This window comes from Musca domestica, unplaced genomic scaffold (assembly GCF_030504385.1).
Source record: "Musca domestica strain aabys unplaced genomic scaffold, Musca_domestica.polishedcontigs.V.1.1 14, whole genome shotgun sequence".
Taxonomy (NCBI): domain Eukaryota; kingdom Metazoa; phylum Arthropoda; class Insecta; order Diptera; family Muscidae; genus Musca; species Musca domestica.
This window is the reverse complement of record NW_026712192.1, coordinates 11,093,219-11,114,866: the sequence shown is the minus strand read 5'-3', so window position 1 is coordinate 11,114,866 and position 21,648 is coordinate 11,093,219. Positions and strand designations below refer to the sequence as shown.

Sequence of the window (21,648 nt, the reverse complement as noted above, 5' to 3'; positions counted from 1 at the left end):
ATCTGTGCAACAGACAGCCTCACCCAAAAACGAAAAAGGTATGTGTCCCTGTTAAGAGATTTATATCTTGTAAAATAAAACCGAAACAACCAAATAAAAGTAATCCTCAATTGAGTAACGGGGATTGTATTAAAAAAAAAAAAAATAAAAGAAAACATAACACATTTCTCGTAAATATTTTATACCAACAAGGGGAGGAGTAAGGGAAGGTTTTACAATTAGTTGGCAAACTTTAGTTTTGTTAGGTTGCCCTGGCGAAGCCAATATTTCATGGAAAAATATGTCCACAGAGACATGTGATTTTTTCAGAGTTAAACCTACGAAATAATTCTAATTTTTGTGATGAAAAAAATCTGTTTTTTTTTTTTAATGACAGAGGACTTATGGTTACTGAAAAACTAGTAAAACACTTTAATTCTGGCTGGGGCGAATTTTTTCCATCCTCGGCTCTGTGAAAACATAGATTCTCAATATCCCAAGACTTCGAATGTTCCGTTATGTGGGGGTTATACCTATATAGATTTTTTTGGAGAAGTTAAACTACTCACTCAAAACTCGGAATGTCACTTATTGTAAGACATTTGTCTGGAAATTGGGGCCGAAACCTTCAAAATACCGAAAATCAAAAAGTTCCGTTATCCAGGACTATAGCAACGAGAAGACCTACATTGAATATTTTTTTAAGGTGTTAATCCAACCAATGAGAACACAAAATATAAATTACCGCTGATTTTATAGTTGGTTCTCTACCCCCAAAGTAGCCTAAATATAAACTTTCAGACAACGAAATCGGTAAAATTAGGAGGTTTCTTTATATAGGCGCTACTCAAAACATTGATCTACTTTGGACATTTTTTCCGAAGAGGTTATTTACCCCCTTAGAATCCAAAATTCCAAATAAACGCCAAATCCATTGAAAAAATGTGGCCAAGACCCCATATGCAAGCAAAATGTACATTTTAGACCCCACAAAGTATCTATATATATATTCTGTAATACCTAGAAATGTACATTTTAGACCCCAAAAAGTATATATATATATATATATATATATATATATATATATATATATATATATATATATATATTCCTGATCAGCATAAAATTCTATGTCGATTTAGCTATGTCCGTCCGTCTATAGAAATGAATCTAGCTTCCGAACGAATTGAAGTAGATTGATAAAAGTTTACTCAAATGTATATTATGTCTGCAGGACTTTTAGGACTTGGGTCATGTAGGTCCAAGTTTTGCTATAGCCCCCATATAACGATACCTCCCTATATTCGGTATTTTTATAATTTTAGCTGCAATATTCACCGGAATTGTTTCAAGTTTGGTATTTGATGTTCGTAATCGATCTCCTATGACAGGAGATTGTCTGTGCAGGTCCACGTCTTCGCATAGCCCCCATATAACGGTACCTCCAGATATTCGGAATTTTGATGACTTTAGCTACATTATTCACCGATTTTTTTCTAAGTTTCGCATTTGAATATTGAATGACTGATGACAAAAGTTAGCTATGCAGGTCCATGTCGTCGTATTGACCCTAATATAACAGCTACATTCTGTATTTTTAAGATTTTAACAGAATTTTTAACGGATTTGATTGTTTTTGAGGTATACCCTAAGTCAGGGTATAATCTAATATGGGGGCTATAACAAAACGTGGACACGACATGACGCACATTTTGTCAGGAATGATTCTACATGTAACCTTAAGACCTATATAAAAAGCTCTATCTTAAATTTTGAAAAGTATACAGCAACATATTTGTTCCCCTCTGTCTATGGTTAAGGCTATATTAATATTTAAGGAGTTCATGGTCATTGTAAAATACTCAATAATTCAAGCCTTAATAACTAATCACAAATAATAGCTAAAAACGCTGAAAACTCTATATTGAAGGAGCTATGCCCATTTTAAAGTTTTCGTTTTATGCCTCAAATTACCAAAATTTGCCGAAATTGGTTTGAAAAATATGAATAAAATGTGAAAATACTTGGAATCGGGGCATACCCTTGTATGGGGGATAAACCAAAAGTTTGGCCTGTGAACCCTAAACACTTTTGGGATTTTGATAGACTAACCGAATTCTACCACCTCCATCATGCCATGAAAATTGTCACACAGTGTATTTAGGAGTATGTAGCGATTTTTAGTTTTCCACGATTCATGGTTGGTAAAGTGTGATTAGACGGGTTTCAGGTTACCGACGATTCGAAGGTGATCGGGAACTCGTGGATGATAAGCAGTTCACTGTGGGTATATTCGGGAGGAGATGTCCAAGTCTTCTAAGATACATCGGGACTCGTTTGTGTTCAACAGCTCACTGTGGGGATATTCGGGAACAGATCTCCAGGCCTTCTAAGATGGATCGTGACTCGTTCAAGTTGGACAGTTCACTGGAAGCGTGTTCGGATCTAGCTGTTTGGGTCGTCTACAATGACTAAGAAATTAATCTAGCCAGCACCACGGCTTATGATTACCCTTCTAGTGCAAATGTTTGAGTTACGATGCTGTACAACGAGTCGAGTGGAACAACGAGCCGAAGCTCTTGTAGAATAAATAGCCAGAGCCTCCTGTGGAAAAACGAGCCAAAGATTTCTGTGGAATAAAGAGCCGAAGCCCCTGTGTCTCTTCAGCTTAATGAGAGTCAGTTCAAAAAGTATTCCCAGCTAACGAATCTGTCAGTCGGAAGACAGAACATAATTCAGAATATCACTAATTACACTTTGGCAAGCCCCTTCCTGTGGGAAAGCTGCCTAATTGTAAGCTAAACCGAACACTATATGTGACACGCAAGTCAACGAGAATTATTTGCCTTATGCGGTAAACAGCATATTGTGTATTCGGTCCTATACATGAGATGAAATCATTACCACCATAACAATGAGGGAAAAACTGTAAAAATTTGTCAAGATCGTAGCCGGCTATACGATACTCTACACCACTATTTAATAGAGCTACCCGTAACAAATAAACATTATTATACTCTAAGCCATACTGTGATAGGGCTATACAGGGTGAGATAAAAAACTGCAACAAAGTCAAACGACATAATTTTTACTTTTTTTAAATTTTATTGAATGAAAGCAAAAATTGTTGGAAATTGCATCAAATTTTGAAATTAGTTTAGATTTGTTGGAATTGGTCACCTTTGGCACGAACTATGGCCTTCAAACGGTCGATGAAACCGTCACACGCTGCCCGAATGTTGCTCTGCCGTATTGTGGCCCATTCCCGGCGAAGCGCTTGCTTGAGGTGATCGACACTTTGGTATTTTTTAGTGCCAATCTTGCTTTCCAAAATACTCCAGACACAATAGTCCAACGGATTGGTATCCGGAGATTTTGGTGGCCATTGTAATCATTCTTGGGTGGCGCGTGCTGAGTGTGATGGTGCTGAGTCCTGTTGAAATGTCTAAGGTCTGCGACTAAAATGTTTGCGTGCCCAAGGAGACCATCGGATGTTATGGCGGCCCACGCCATCCCTACGGCAGGCGCTTGAGTTTAGGTGGCAAGGAAACACGATCATTTTGTTTGTTTACAAACTGTTGGACAAGACCAGTTTCGGCCAAGCGAATCAACTCTTTAGTTCTTTTGAGTCTATTTTCTGTCGGTTGCGGTGTAAGTTCTTGCACTTTTTGGAATTTCAATGGCTTTACACCGAGCTCATTTTTCAATATTTGCCGAATGGAATATTGCGATATGTTCAGCTCACGAGCCATTTTTCGGTCACTGCGACGCGGGTTTCGATCATCGATCGCTTCTTTACTTTTCGAACCATTTATGCTGATGTTGCTGTTTTCTTCTATCCACTTCTGTGACGTCGGGCTACGGTACCAGAATCACGATAACGAGCGATGGTACGAGACACAAAAGATTTATTCACGTTTAAATGGTGCTCTAACGATAGCCACTTGTGGTTTTCCAGCCAAATATAAAGAAATCACATTATCACGCTTGAATTCCATCACGAATAACTTTTTTTCTGAAAATTACTCACCAAAAAAAAAAAACTTTTGTACGGTTGTAAGCAATATCTGTCACTGGAATAATTGTAACAGCTGTCGGACGAGTGGCTTAAAATTAACTGCAGTCTGAAGTTGGTTGTAGTTTTTTTATCTCACTCTGTATATATCTAAATCGATTTTCCCCGAATTTGATGTACTTAAATCTAGACTGAATTCGGTCGGAAGGGCCAAATTTCAGGTTATTTGGACTTATATTGGCAGATTGGTGCACAATTAACCCGAAATCGGTTAAAGATATATAAGGGAGCTCTATCTAAAATTGAACCGATTCCCGCCAATTTCAATAGGGATTGTCCTTAGCCCATAAAAATTTTGTTTTCAAAATGCGACCTGCATTTTGTTCATAAAAATACATGGACAGGTAGACGGACTGCCTGCCATGTATAAATGGACTCTGAAAGTGATTCTTTAAAGATCCTTAAAAGTAACTGTGGGTCTATCTCGTTTCCTTCTCCATGTTACAAACAAATATAGAAATACATAATACCCTTACGACTATGTGGTGTAGGATATAAATATGGCTATAATGTAAAAGATACTTGGAATCGGTTATACTCTTTTATAGACCCACATTTTGTACAAATGATTCCACATGTAACCCAACGGCCTATATCAAAAACTCCATCTTAAATTTGGGGAAGTATAGAACAAAATGTTTTAGGCCCTCTGGACAGGGCTATATAAAATGGACCCTAAAAATGTTTGGCCTGGAGAATTTTGTGCTACTAGTCAAATACTATCACCTCCCCTGTGAATATCCTACCAGCATTACCAACATTTAGAACGCATATCCAAAACACTACACATTTCTCCATCCTACTCACCAAAACTAGTACCGTTCAGTACACCTCTGCCAAATTTTATCAAAATCGGTTCAGATTTTTATATAGCTTCGGTACACGTCTTCATCCGATTTTGCGCACATAAAATCCCAATATAAACTTGTTTTATTCCATGAGCTCTTCTAAATATGCATATCGGCCCTGCTCTTTTCCTTACTAGCTTTCGTTCTCTGTAATTGAATATATTCCAACACAATCCTAATTAAACCACGTGGATGCAATGCAATTGAAATCAAATATATGGATATTGAATGATAAAATATTATCAAAATGGCTAATTGGCCTCATAATAAGAATTTCTAATAATGATAATGACAACATTTCGTACCACTCTCATCAAATTGGCAATTACGTATTCACTTCACTCGTTTACCTTGCTGTTGACGAAATTCTCCTTTTCGATTGGTTGGCTGGTTGGTTGGTTGGCTCATCGGTTGCAACATTAAGATAAATAATCCATAACAAAACAAACACAGAGAAAAGTGGTAATTTAGATAAATGCCTTTTGTGGTAACCATGGCATTAATTGAATTGTTATTTGATTACCATACCAGTCGACACTTTGAGAGTTCGCTATAGATGGTATATTGAAATAAAAATTAAATGCATAATTTTGTAAACTAAAAATAATATGCTTTCAATCTGGGAAATATATTTTATTTTTACACCCTCCATATAACTGTACCTCCCGATATGAGGTATTTTGATGATTTTAGAGACATTATTTACCGGAATTGTTTCAAATTTGATATTAGGAGTTCGTAATGGATACTACAGCCTATGACAGAAAATTATCTGTACAGGTCCACGTCTTCGTATAGCCCCCATATACCTCCCGGTATGCGGTATTTTTATGATTTTAGCGACATTATTTACCGGAACTGTTTTAAATTAAGTATTTGAAGTTCGTAATAGACACTACAGCATAAGACAGAAAATGGACCATATAGGTCCACGTCTTAGTATAGCACCCATATAACGGAACCCCCTGATATTCGTTATTTTGATGATTTTAGCGACATTATTTACCGGAACTATTTTAAATTAAGTATTTGAAGTTCGTAATGAATGGTACAGCCTATGACAGAAAATTGTCTGCGCAGGTCCACGTCTTCGTATAGCCCCCATATAACGGTACCTCCCGATATTAGGTATTTTGATGATTTTAGCGATATTATTCAGCAGAATTTTTTTCTAATTTGGTATTTGAAATTCGTAATGGATACTACAGAATATGACAGAAAATTATTTGTGCTGGTCCACGTTTTCGTATAGCCCCCATATAATGGAACCCCCTGATATTCGGTATTTTGATGATTTTAGCGACATTATTTACCTGAACTATTTAGCATTTGGTATTTGAAGTTCGCAATAGATACTAAAGCCTATGACAGAAAATGAGCCATGTAGGTCTACGTCTTCGTATAGCCCCCATATAACCCCCGATTTTCGGTATTTTGATGATTTCAGCGGCATTATTTACCGGAACTACTTTAAATTAAGTATTTTAAGTTCGTAATGAATACTACAGCCTATGAGAGAAATTTGTCTGTGCAGGTCCACGTCTTCCTATAGCCCCCATATATCGGTACCTCCCGATATTGGGTATTTTGATGATTTTAGAGACATTATTAACCAGAACTATTTCAAATTTGGTATTTGAAGTTGGTAATGGATACTAAAGCCTATGCCAGAAAATTGTCCGTGCAAGTCCACGTTTTATAACCCCCATGGTACCTCCCTATATTCGGTATTTGGATGATTTTAGCTACATTATAAAAAGATTTTTTTCCCAAGTTTCGCATTTGAATATTATAATAGTCTATGACAAAAGTTGCCTATGCAGTTTCCACGTCGTCGTATAGACCCCAATATAACGGTTATATTCGGTATTTTTAAGATTTTAACAGAATTTTTAATGCATTTTAATTTTTTTGAAAATTGCCAAATTTGTACCAATTGGTGGAGGGTACAAAGACATAGAAGTATAAAGATGGGACAAGACAGAGTCAAGATATGGCAACCCTGTGAAAATACCTCTGTTGTTATGATATCGTAACAACATAGTTAGAAATGTTATGCGATTTAAACCGCTTAGGCAATATGCAATTAATTTGGAAAGTCTATGGAATAGAATTTTGAAACCCAATTTTTGGATTTTTCAAACTTTTGTTTGTCATTTTTTTCTATAAATATATTTTTTTATATTAACATGGTCCTGCCATAAGCTGTTACCCAGACAGTATAGACACAAACCATTTGCTCAGAATGCATTTTGTCTAGTCTTTACCATTTTAGGTCTTTGGAGGGTATTCAAAGTTCGGCCCGGCCGAACTTACAGCTTTTTTACTTCTTTTTTTTTAATAATTAATTTTTGTTTTGAAATTTTAAATACATTTTCGGTTCCTTAAAATTCACCTCTTCATCCACTGCAGAGGATACATGTTATTCGTCTTATCGCAACTCAATTCTGTTTTATCCTTTTCCCCCTTGCTTTGTATGTCACGGCAATGACTGCAAATGTTTCAATTTTATTGCCGGATATCAATCAACGCCAACCAAAACCCAGAGACAATGTTTTCAATGCATCAGTGGATGGTACAAAGTTATCCGGCAATAATCCAACCATAAAGTAATTGCAAGGAGCGGGGTTTGGGGCGGAGGAATTACTAAGAACGAATGTGTAATGCAAATTGTCGAGAAACACGAATTGAATATTATTCAACTCCTTTTCCCATACAAGTTTCGATATTTTATTGTATTCCCATTCATGTTTGCATATGAATGAGTGACTAAATCGATACTATTCATCATTTTATTTTTGTGACAGTGGTGCCAAGAAGCAATGGTGGAAGTGTTATCGAAAGGTAGAAAAGGCTTTGGATAAAGGAATTCATTTCAAGATAGTAGAGATCTTCAATATACATAAAATAAAAGAGGTATACGATGGATAAAATAATTTTATACATATCTAAGTAAAAAATAGTTAATGTCGGTCCGGTGGCTTCACTCAATACCAAATTTAGTAGCATTTAGTTCTTTTCGTACAGTTAAAGTACAAAGATTCAAAACAATCTCCGTATCTCGATCTGAGATACCAACAGTGACATCCATGTCTAATTTCAGGATTTCAGCTCTGTAATTTAGTCCATTACCAAATTTAGCACAATTTTCTCCTTCTCTGATCCACGCACACCCACAGTGACATCCATATCAAATTTCGGGATTCCAGCTCAGCTACTTTCACTCAATACCAAATTTAGTAAGATTTATTAGTTTTTGTATAATTTTAATACTCATTTCCATTTCTCCATCTTAGACACCAACAGTGATTGAAAATTATTAACATTCGGTGCTTTCCGAACAATTATAGTACTTTCTAGCCTACATTCTCATAACAAGTCAACTCTATCCTTTCACATAATACCAATACCATTTTAGAAATTTAGTACCATTCTAGAACTTTTCATAACTTTAAATTCTTCATTTCCAAAAACCCTTTGAGACATCTGTCCTGGACTTCATCAGTGACTCTCCTTCTAAATTTCAGGATTTTAAGTTTTTCAGTTTTAGTGCATAGGCGTGTGATAAAGTTGTGTTTTAAAAATTTTTCTAAAAGGGTACGAAAAGTACTAAAATTTACTAAAAATGTAATACTTTCTATTGGACAAACAGATCAATCCAAACGGATGGCACCAAAACTAAGAGCTTCATAGGCAATGTCCTATTACTGCAATTTTTATCTATTGCGAGATTCAAATACTTAATTTGACACAAGTTAATTGAAAAATGTGGTTAAATATCAAAAATGTCAAATATTCGGAGGTACAGCTATATGGAAGATATAAAAAATGGATCTATTTAGACAACCTTCTGCCATAGAAGATTAATCCCATTACAAACTCTATAGAACGAATTTTGAAAGATTCCACTTAAATTCCAAAATTCGGCTAAAATAACCAGAATATCGAATAACGGGAGGTCCTGTTATATAAGTGCTACAAAAGTAATAAATAATTAAAAAATAAAATAAAACATGGACCTATATAGACAATGTACTGGCAAAGGATATAGAATCCATTACGACCTCTAAGTACCGAATTTTAAACACTTCTGTTTAACCTTCAAAATACCGAATATAGGGAGATACCGTTGTATGAGGGCCACATGAAGTCGATAATCTATATGACAATGTCCTGCCACAGTAAGTAGAACTCTTTATGAACTCCAAATACCGAATTATAAGCTAAGTCGGTGGTCGCGTATCTAAAATTCAGCTCTCGGAAATATGTCGTTTACAACACAAGGTAAATAATTCTCATTCACTTGGTAATGTCGGCCACATATAGTGTTCGTTACGATGAGGCAGGCTTGCTACTGCAGAGACCTTGCCGAAGGGTAGTAGGTGATTTTATGTTCTCCGACCTTTTGGGAATACTTTTTCGGCTAGCTATCATTAAGTTGAGTGGTCGATAATTCATTAATACATAGGAGCTTCAGCTCGTTTTAAGAACGTACGAAAAATACAAAATGTCACAAAATGTGCCGTTGGGTGTTAGGATAAAGATGCATTTTTCTGAAATCTGAAATTTGGTATCGAGGTCACTTGTGCTGGCTAGGGTGGAAAGAAGGAGTTGGTTTTGAACTTGCGTAACATAACATAACAAAAAGTATGATAATAAATTTGTGATTGAGCCTTCGCATTGGCCTGGAATTCTGAAATTTGATATTGAGGTTTCAGGGTAAACCCTAGAAATCTACAGATATGTAAGCCCTAGAAATCTGCCGAGACTTTGAACTAATTTTCTCATCGGTAAATTTCAGAACGAAAAATTGAGAAGACTTTTTGATGCAAAGGGAAAACATTTTCCAAATAAAAATCTTTAGCAAACGTATAAAATCTTAAATGTCTAAAAAATTAAGAATTAAGACCGAAGAAAAATTGATGAAATAAATTAGAAACAAGTTAAAAAGCAGTAAGCTCGGTCGGACCGAACTATGAATACCCTCCTCCATTTGGAACGAATCTGGAAATTTTCAAAAAATAAATTCTTTAAAAAATTCTGTTAAAATTTTAAAAATACCGAATATAGCCGTTATATAAGGTCTATACTACGTGGACCTACATAGGCATTGTTTGTCATAAGCCATTACCATATTCAAATTCGAAACTCTAAATAAACGGTAAATAACGTAGCTCAAATCATCAAAATATCGTACATAGGGAGGTACCGTTACATCGGAGCAATTTTCTATCGCAAGCTGTAGCATTCATTACGAACTTGAAATACGACGTCTCAAACAATTTCAGTGGGTATTGTACTTAAAATCGTCAAAATACCGAACATAAGGAGGTACTGATATATTGGGCCTACATGGACCTGCATAGACAATTTTCTGTCACAGACTGCAGTATCCATTACGAACTCTAAATATATAATTTATAACTACTCCGGTGAATAATGACGCTAAAATCATCAAAATACCGAATATTGGGAGGAACCGTTATATGGGGGCTATATGAAGGCGTGGACCTGAACATACAATTTTCTATCTTAGGCTGTACTATCTATTACGAATTTCAAACACCAAATTTGAAACAATTCCGGTGAATAATGTCGCTAAAATCACCGAATATAGAGAGGTATCGTTATATGGGGGCTATACGAATAGGTGGACCTGCACAGACAATTTTCTGTCATAGGCTGTAGTTTACGAACTTCAAATACTAAATTTGAATTAATTAAAGTGAATAATGTCGCCAAAATCATCAAAATACCGAATATCGGGGGGTACCGTTATATAGGAGCTATATGAAAACGTGGACCTACATGGCCCATTTACGAACTTAGCCGGCCTACTGGCAAAATATACATGTGTTCAAAATTTTAGCCTTCTATCTCAATTCGTTCGAAAAATAGCGTGATTACAAGAGACGGACAGATGGAATAGCTAAATCGACTTTTACGCTGATCAAGAATATATATACTTTGTTGGGTCTGACATGAGTATTTCGAGGAGTTACAAACGGAATGACAAAGTTAATATATCCCCCATAGTATGGTGGAATTTTGCACAGGTCATTTGCTTGACCCAAGGACGAACCTTATTTAAATTGGAGATAATCGGTCAAAATTTAGATACAGCTTCCATATATATCTTCATCCGATTTGCTTTTTATTGTGCACCAAACGTCAGCCAAAATTTTGCACATACGAACGAATTAAGCTTAAAAATAAATATGTCAAATTTTATTGCAATCGGTACAGATTTGTTATTTTTGTCCTTCTCAGCTGTAATATGCACTCTGCAAACCGATATTTGGGGAAATATTTCAAATATAGCTCAGGAATACCTTTGCTAAATTTTATCGAGGTCGGTTACGATTTAGATTGAAATTGGAGGTAATCGGTAAAAAAATAGATATAGCTCCCGTATATAACTTCGTCCGATTTACCTTTTATTGTACACCAAACGTCTAATATTTGCCCAAATTGTTTGAAATTTGGCACTTATGACCAAATTGAAAGTAGAAGCTAGTACGTCAAATTTGGCGAAGATCGGTTCAGATATAGCTATAGCTCCCATATATACTGTTCATCCAATTTGTTGTATTTATTACCCACAGCCGTAATATGCACTTCGTAACAACGATATTCAGGGAAATATATCAAATACAGCTCAGAAATATCTTTGCCAAATTTTATGGAGATCGGTTCAGATTTGGATAAAGCTCCCATATATATCTTTATCTGATTTCAAATTAATTGTGCACCAAATGGGCAATACAAGTCCAAATTTAAAATATACAAATGCTACGGCATATTTAGTTCTTTGATTTAAATTATAATTGTAATCATAACGTGTATGATTTAATTCTCCCATAAAATTTTTTAATTGTTATGCGGAGCTCTACTAAATTAGCAAAGTGGTGTAGGGTATCATAAAGTCGGTCCGCCCGACTTTAAGACTTTCTTTACTTGTTTTAATTTATATTAATCCTGGTGCCGAACTTAACATTGATAATCTGCTGAATTTTCGCCGTAATTGTTGAAAACATTGAATTTTTTGGCACAGTGATATTACAACATTTCCAGATTTGCACACAAAACCCCTGTGAGCACACCCTCCCTTCAACTCATCCATGTAATGTACATAAATTTTGTTTATATTTACCTCTGTGTGTTAAGTCTTATCTTGTCATTTATTCAATTTGTATAATTAAATTAATTCCGTTTGTTCTTTTGCAAAATTGGAATTGGACATGTTTGCATGAGTGTGTGCGTTGGTGTGTGTGTGTTCAGTTCCATTGAATCTAACAAACGTCTGACTGCCGCTTTCCGCTTGCCATTCAATTTCATATTAAAAATGTGAATAAATATTTCATAAAATTGTTTTTGGCTGTTTGTTTGCAAATTTCAAATTGAAATTTGTTAAATTGGTCCTTTGTTTGGCGAATAAATAAACAGCAAAAATAATAATAATTTAATTTAACAATTCAGCTGACAATCTCATATTCAAGGCGAAATCTCATTGAGAAAATTGCCCCCGAAATGTAAGACCAAAGCACTTGATTGAGTAAAGGAATGATAGGAAACCCAATTTTTGTCTCAATGGGAATTTGAAAGATACACTCATGTCAGATAGGTTGAGATTTTGCTGTGATTGTTTGTTTTGTGTTTTGATTGTTTGGTTAATTTAATATTAAAAATTGTTTTTAATCAAGTAATGCGAAATAAGGTTTATGTTTAGAATTATTTAAATGAGGATTTGTACTCGTAATCTGGAACAAAGGTATAATCAATTATTAAAGAATTTTTTTTTGTCTTTGCCAGAAACAAATGTCGGACAATGAGTAACAAAAAAACATGATAACAAAAGAATTTAAAATGAATAAAAATATGAATGAAAATATTTGGATAATACTGGAAGTTTCTAGCGGTGAGAAGTTATATAACGATTTTGGATTTTATATCCCACGCCACATAAAGTTTAGGGTATTATATCTTTGTGCATTTGTTTGTAACATGGAGAAGGAAGCGAGATAGTTAGTTACTTTTGAGGATCTTCATAGAATCACTTTCTGAGTCGATTTATGAATGTCAGTCCGCCCGTCCGTCCATGTATTCTTGTGAACAACATGAAGGTCGCATTTATTATCCGATTGAGATGAAATTTTGCAAACATTATTTGTTTCGCCCAAGGGCGAACCCTATAAGCCCAAAAAGACCAGAATTTTGGTGCATCTCACCGAATTCAGTTTAGAAGCAAGTACAACAAAATTCAAAGCAAGTACAAAATCGGTTTAGATATACCTACAGCTCCCCTATATTTCTTTCATCCCATTTGGGGTCTTACGTCCCTCACGTGCGTAATATGCACTCCAAGAATGATATTTGGTACCGGATATAAGGTACTGCTCGAAAATACCTCTGCCAAATTTTATCGAGATCGGCAAGTTTAGGATATATCTCCCATATATATCTTTATCCGCTTTTCATTTTTATTGTTCACCAAATGGCTAATATAATCCCAAATGGACTGAATTTTAGCAATTACGACAGAATTCATCCTATAAACCGGTACTTCAAATTTGGTGTAAATCCGTTCAGATATACCTATAGCTCCCATATTTTTGTTTCATCCGATTTGGGGTCTTAAGTTCCTCACGTGCGTAAAATGCATTCGTCAACAATGATATTTGGTACCAGTAATACCTTTGCCAAATTTTATCGAGAACGGCTAAGATTTGGATATACCTCCCACATATATCTTCAATCGATTTTACGTTAACTGAGCACCAAATGGCCAATATCTGTCGAAATGTCCTGAATATTGGTACCTCCGACCGAATTTAGCCCTGAAGTAAATCGGTTCAGATATAGCTATATCTCCCATGTATAAGTTTCATCCGATTTGGTGTTTAAGTCTATCACATTCGTAATATGCATTCGACAACAATGATATATGGTACCAGATATTCATAACGGATAAGATTTGTTTGTATAGCTCTAATATATATCCTTAATCTGATTTCAGGTTTATTGTGCAAATAATGGCTAATATTAGCCCAAATGGAATGAATTTCGGGACGTACTTTCGCATTTTGTGGAACCCGATCCGATACATAACTTTATCCGATTTCACGTTTTTTGTTTTCTTTTCTGTTTGGTGAAACATGGTCCCCATATATCTAACCTATATTTTTTTAATATAACCCTGCTCGAAGTGATATCAAGCACTCTAAGCAATGCTATTTGGTATAAAATATTAAAATAATTTATGCCTCCTATATAATAGGAAACCAAACTATAACTGCTCTAAACCCAAGTGTTGATAGGTGGTATGATCTACTTCAAATAAATTATTTTGTTACTGGAGCTCTACTAAATATGCATAGTGGTGTAGGGCATCATATAGTCGGGCCCCTCCGACTTCTGACTTTTACTGGATTTTACTGTTTTTTAAAATGGATTTTCTTTCAAATTATCTAAATTGTTCAATCTTTAAATTTTATTTTTCAAAATAATAAATACTGCTGCTGCTCTCACTTCAAAGCCACTCGTCTGATAGCTTTTAAAATTATTCCAGTGACAGATCATTATATTGTTTACAAGCGTACAAAAGCATTTTGGTGAGGATTTCCCCGAAAAAAAAAATTATTCGTGATGGAATTCAAGCGTGAGAGTGTGATTTCTTTATATTTGGCTGGAAACCCACAAGTGGCTATCGTTAGGGCACACCAGCATTTAAATGTGAATAATTTTTTTGTGTCTTGTACCATTCCTCGTTACCGTGAGACTGGTAGCGTAGCCAGACGTCAAGGAAGTGGACGGAAGAAAACTGCAACATCAGCAGAAATGGTTCGAAAATTAAAGAAGCGACTTGATCGAAATCCGCGTCGCAGTGGCCGAAAAATGGCTCGTGAGCTGAACATATCGCAATATTCCATTCGTCAAATATTGAAAAATGAGCTCGGGGTAAAGCCATTGAAATTCAAAAAAGTGCAAGAACTTACACCGCAAAAGAGAGAGAGAGAGATCTAAAGAGTTGCTTTATTTGGCCGAAAGTGGTGAACTGCCGAATTTTGGTTTTCTCCGATGAGAAAACATTCGTTATCCAGCAGTTTGTAAACAAACAAAATTATCGTGTTTTTAGTTGCCGAAGAGGTCAGCTGAAAATGAGCACCTTCGGTTGGCCACCAGAACTCAAGCGCCGGCCATGGTAATGGTGTGGGCCGGCATAACAGCCAATGGTCGCTCTCTGCTCGTATTAGTCGACCATGGCGTCAGAATAAGTGCCGAATATTATCGCGAAAATATTCTGGAGGGTGTATTAAAGCCTTGGGCACGCAAACATTTTGGCAGACCGCAGACCTTGGACATTCCAACAAGACACAGCTCCATCGCACTGAGCACGCGCCACCCAAGAATGGTTACAAATTGAGGTTCCTCTCTTCATTTCCTGCGCGCAATGGCCGACAAAATCTCCGGATACCAGTCCGTTGGACTATTGTGTCTGGAGTATTTTGGCAAAGCAAGGTTGGCACTAAAATATACCAAAGTGTCGATCACATTAAGCAAGCGCTTCACCGGTAATGGACCAAAATACCGCAGATCAACATTCGGGCAGCGTGTGACGGTTTCATTGGCCGTCAAAACTTATTCTAAAATTTGATGCTATTTCCGACATTTTTGCTTTCATTGAATAAAATTAAAAAAAAAACTGTAAAAATTATGGCGTTTGACTATGGAGGGTATATTAACTTTGTCATTCCGTTTGTAACTCCTCGTAATATTCATGTCCGACCCAACAAAGTATATATTTTCTTGATCAGCGTAACATTCTAAGTCGATTTAGATATCCGTCCGTCTGTCTGTTATAATCACGCTATCTTTCGAACGAATTGAGATAGAAGACATGTTTATATTGACAATAGCCAGGTTAAGTTCGTAAATGGGCCATGTAGGTCTACGTTTTCATATTGTCCCGTTCGTAATCGATACTACAGTCTGTAACAGGAAATTGCCTGTGCACCACGTCTTCATATAGCCCCCATATATCAGTATCTCCCAATATAGTATTTTGCTGATTTTAGCGACATTATTCATCGGAATTGTTTCAAATTTGGTATTTGAATTTCGTGATAGGAACTACAGTCTGTGACAGAAAATTGTGTATGCAGGTCCAGGTCTTCGTATAGGCCCCATATATCAGTACCTCCCTATATACGGTATTTTGACGAGTTTAGGTACAATACCCACCGAAATTGTTTGAGATGTCGTATTTGAAGTTCGCAATGTATGCTACAGCCTATGACAGAAAATTGTCTATGCTGGTCTAGGTCTCCGCCCAGCTCCGATATAACGGTACCTCACTATATACGGTATTTTGATGATTTTAGCTACATTATTCACCGTTTATTTCAAGTTTCGAATTTGAATATGGTAATGGCTTATGACAAACAACGCCTATGTAGGTCCACGTGGTACAGACCCCAATATAACGGCTTTATTCGGTAGTTTTAAGATTTTAACCGAATTTTTAAAGGATTTTATTTTTTGAAAATTCCTTTTTTGAATTCGTTCCCAATGGTGGAGGGTATTCAAAGTTCGGCCTGGCCCAACTTACTGCTTTTTAATTTGTTTCATTTCACCCTGTATTAAATTAAATCATTACCTTTGTAACGTCTTTAAAATTTTCGTCGTAGACCTCATAAAATCATTTATATTCATGATCCGTTTGTCTGTCTGTCTGTGAAGGTTGGTATTGAAAATGAGATATATCGGTTTTGGTTTAGCCCCCATACAACTGTTCCGAAATTCGGTATTTTCATGGTTCCACAATTGTTCGAAATTTGACATCAAGAGTTTTAAACGGCTTCTACATCTGGTCGCAAAACATTGGCTGTATAGGTCTTCGTTTTACTATAGCCTTCATATAACAGTACCTCCCGAAATTCGGTATTGTGATGGATTAGCCACATTTCTCATGGATTTGTCTAAAAATTGGTATTTGTAGTACGGATACTAGTTTCTGTGACGGAGCATTGTATATATAGGTCTAAGTTTACGTATGGCCCACATATGACGTTACCTCCCGAAATTACCTTAAGGAACTATGAGTCAATTTCGTTTCTATTTCCATGATACAAATAAATCACCAAAGTCATACTACTCTGTACAACTATGATATGTAGGGTATATAAACTTAAATGCCTTAAATTTTCAGAGTCCCGGCACCTCCACCTAATTTTGACCTAATTACCTACCTTCTATAGTTTTGATATTCTTCCAAAATTCCATATTTATTTATATTATTTTGTTCTAAAATCATTTGATTGACAACTTTTGACATTTGTTGACGTTGACATGATTAAAGCAAGTGTTTTAGGTTTCATCTGATGTGTGCTAGAAGCAAATGGGATTATTTTCTTTATTTTCTTTTTACCCAGGTTTGTTTCCACTGTTGGTTGGCATGCCGACACCGAAAAAAAGAAGCAAAAATCAGTGTAGCTGACATCGCTTCACTTCATTTCCCACTCTCTTTGTTTATTTACTTTTGCCTTGAGGCATAACTTTGCCTTTTGATGAAGTGCTGAAGCAGAAAAAGACATGAATATCGTATCGCGTAGTTCATTTTTATATTTTATTTCAATTACCAAACCCATCCAAAATCAAGAGCGAAATATATCAAAACAGGGACTACATGTGCTGACAGGAAAGGAAATAAACAAAAGAAGAAAGAAAGACGAGAATCAGATGATGGAGCCTTTATTCGAAGAAAATCAGGCAAAGAGGGAAGAATCTAAACAAAACCATCAAACAGACCACCTCCTCCAGTGCATTGGCAAATAAAAATTCAAAAGTTATATGAAACTGCAGGTGGTGATGTTGGTGTTATTTTTTTTATCAGCAAATTTTCCATTCTCTCTCTCTCTCTCCCTTTATAACACTCTCGTTCCAGCTTTCATTCATTTCCTGAAGACAGAGGAATTGTTAGGCAAATGTGCATGTGTGTGCGGAGTGATTGCGTTCGGGGCGTTGATCCAACTACATACTCGTATGATGGAAGTGGTGGTGGTGGTAGTGCTGGTGTCGGCGCCGTTGCATGGTGTGTATGGTGGCATAGTGTTTATAACCACAACATTGTGTGATGCGTGTTGATCAGGGTCACGGTTTACTGTTGTGTTGCTGCTGTTGTTGCTTACTTTTTGTTGTTGTTTTGCCACCACAAACATTTCTAACTCACGCATCATTCACTTACTCACAAACATTTCCTATTTGAATATACCTATCATCCTGGTAGACACGAACATGTGTGGTTAGGCAGCAGATCCTTGGAAAAAATGGGAATTTTACGTGAAGCGGTTTGATTAAATATGCTGAACATCCCGGCATTGGTCGCACGAGAATGCAAACAATTTAGAGCATATGGCAAAGGATAATGCGTTTGATGGATAACAAATGTGGTGATCTGATAATAGAAGTTTTGAAAAAAAGTTGATTGAAATGTAAGAGGGAATCCTAGTTATACCCTGCACCACAAGGTGGTCAGGGTATTGTGGCTTTGTGTATTTGATTGTAACAGGAAAAAAGAAACGAGATAGACCCATAGTTCCTTTTGATGATCTGCATTGAATCACATTCTGAGTCAATTTATTCATGTCCGTCCGTGCGTCTGTCCATGTATTCTTGAAAACAAAGAAAAGGTCAAATTTATTGCCCGATCCAGATGAAGTCATTTGATTGGCTCAAGGACGAACCGTATAGAAATTGGTGAAAATCTGTTCAAATTTACATGTAACTGCCATTTATATCTTCAACCGATTTCAATTTTATTGTAGACCAAATGGCAAATATATCGGTTCAGATATAGATATAGCTCCCATGTATATGTTTCAGCCGATTTGGCGTTTAAGTCCCTCACATTCGTAATATGCATTCCACAAGAATAATATTTGGTATCAGATACAGCCCAGCCTCGTATAGCCCCCATATAACGGTAGCTCCCCATATTCGGTATTTTGATGATTTTGGCGACATTATTCAACGGAATTGTTTCAAACTTGGTATTTGAAGTTCGAAAAGGATACTAAAGCCTATGACAGAAATTTGTCTGTGCAGGTCCACGACTTCGTATAGGCCCCATATATCAGTACCTCCTTATATTCGGTATTTTGACGATTTTAGGTACAATACTCACCGAAAGTGTTTGAGATGTTGTATTTGAAGTTCGTAATGGATGCTACTGCCTGTGAGAGAAAATTGTCTATGCTGGTCCAGGTCTTCGCACAGCTCCGATATAATGGAACCTGCCTACATACGATATTTTGATGATTTTAGCTACATTATTCACCGTTTATTTCATGTTTCGAATTTGAATATGGTAATGACTTATGACAAACCATGCCTATGTAGGTCCACGTCGTATAGACCCGAATTTTTAACAGAATTGTTTAAAGACTTTATTTTTTGAAAATTTTCTAAATTCGTTCCAAATGGGGGAGGGTATTCAAAGTATAGCCCGGCCGAACTTAACTTTTTTTACTGTTTTTTTTTTAATTTTTTTGAATGAAAGCAAAAAATGTCGGAAATAGCATCAAGTTTTAGAATAAGTTTAGATTTGTTCGAATTGGTCAACTTTGGCACGAATTATGGTCTTCAAACGGCCAATGAAACCATCACACGCTGTCCGAATGGTGCTCTGCGGTATTTTGGCACATTGGTATTGGTATTTTTTAGTGCCCATCTTGCTTTCCAAAGTACTACAGACACAATAGATTGCTATCCGGAGTTTTGCGTGGCCATTGTGCTCTGGAAATGAAATGAGGAACCTCATTTTGTAAACATTCTTGGGTAACGCGTGCTGAGTGCGATGGTGCTAAGTCCTGTTAAATTGTCCAAGGTCTGCGGCCAAAATGTTTGCGTGCCCAAGGCTTTAATACACCCTTCAGAATATTTTCGTGATAATATTTGAAAACACACTATCATGGTTGAATTCCATCACGAATAACTTTTTTTCTGGAAAATTCTCACCAAAATGTTTTTGTACGCTTGTAAAGAATATATTGAGCTGTCACTGGAAAATTTTAACAGCTGTCGGACGAGTGGCTTAGAAATGACAGCAGTCTGAAGTTGGTTGCAGTTTTTCATCTCGGCCTGTATATCTTTAGCCGATTTCGGGTTAATTGCGCCCCAAATGGTCAATATCAGTCCAAGTGACCTGAATTTTGTCATATCCGACCGAATTAGGTCTAGAATCAAGTAGATTAAATTGGAAAAATCTGAAAATCCGAAAATCGGTTCAGATATACCTATAGCTCTAATGTATATGTCTCAGCCGATTTGGTGTTAAAGTCCCTCACATTCGTGATATGCACTCCACAAGAACAATATTTGGTATCAGATACTGCTCGAAAATACCTCCGTCAAATTTCATCGAGATCGGATCAGATTTGGATGTAGCTCCTATACATATCTTTATCCCATATAGGTTTATTATGCAACAAATGGCTAATATCAGCCCTAATAAACTTAATTTCAACAATTCCGACTAAATTCATCCAAGAAAGAGCTACTAAAAATTTGGTCAAAATCGGTTCAGATATAGCTTTAGCTCCCATATATAAGTTTCATTCGATTAGGGTTTTTGTTCCTCACATTCGTAATATGCACTCCACAACAATGATCTTTGGTACCAAATGTAAGATACTGCTCAGCAATAAGTACCTAAAATTTTGTCAATATCGGTTCTGATTTCGATATAGCTCCCATATATATACTTATTCGATTTTAGGTTTATTATGCACCATATGGCTAATATCAGCCCAAATTAACTGAATTTTGGCACTTCCGACGGAATTCAGCTCAGAAGCAAGTACTTCAAATTTTGGTGAAAATAGGTTCAGATATTGCTATAGCTCCCAAATATATATTTCATCTGATTTGGTGTTAAAGCCATTCATATGAGTAACATGCTCTCCACAACAATGATATTTGATACCGGACATCAGATACAGCTCAGCAATAAGTACCTAAAATTTATTCAAGATCGGTTCTGATTAGTATATAGCTCCCACATACTAATATCAGCCGAAATGGACTGAATTTTAGCACTTCCTACGGAATTCAGCTCAGAAGCAATTACCTCAAATTTTTGGTGAAAATCGGTTAAGACATAGCTATAGCTTCCATATATATGTTTTATCCGATTTGGTGTTAATGCCACTCACATGAGTAATATGCCCTCCACAACAATGATATTTGATACTGGACATCAGATACAGCTCGAAAATACATCTGCCAAATTTTATCGAGTTCGGTTGAGATCGTTTATAGTTCACCATATATAAATATTAGACGCATTATTTCACATTCAGCCGAATTTTTCTATTTGGTGGAATTCGGCTCCGATATATATTTTCCCATTAACATTTGAAGAATTCCTCCCATGAGATGTAAGAATTCCTCCGTCAAATTATTGAAAATCGATTCAGAATTTGACATAACTTTCATATTGCCTCTGCTTCCAAATTATAATTGCTCTAAAGCCATGATACGCATTAAAATAATGCTCATAGTAGGTATCATCTACTTCCAATAAATTCCCAATATAATATTTCTTGTCACGGTAGCGCTACGAAACACGGATAGCGGTATAGGGTATCATAGAGTCGGTCCCACACGACTTCTTACTGGTTTTCCATAAAAGTTGTGGTATATTTCACCCGCTAAATATTATTCCTTGATCATCCAAATAGGTAAGAT

At 36.1% G+C, this 21,648-nt stretch overlaps 1 protein-coding gene across 15 annotated transcripts in view; it reads left to right on the top strand.

Moving 5' to 3' along the window:
• Nucleotides 1-21,648, top strand: part of LOC101899720 (small conductance calcium-activated potassium channel protein) — a 725,164-nt gene that overhangs the window by 38,114 nt on the left and 665,402 nt on the right. The gene's annotated exons all lie outside the window — the stretch shown is intronic.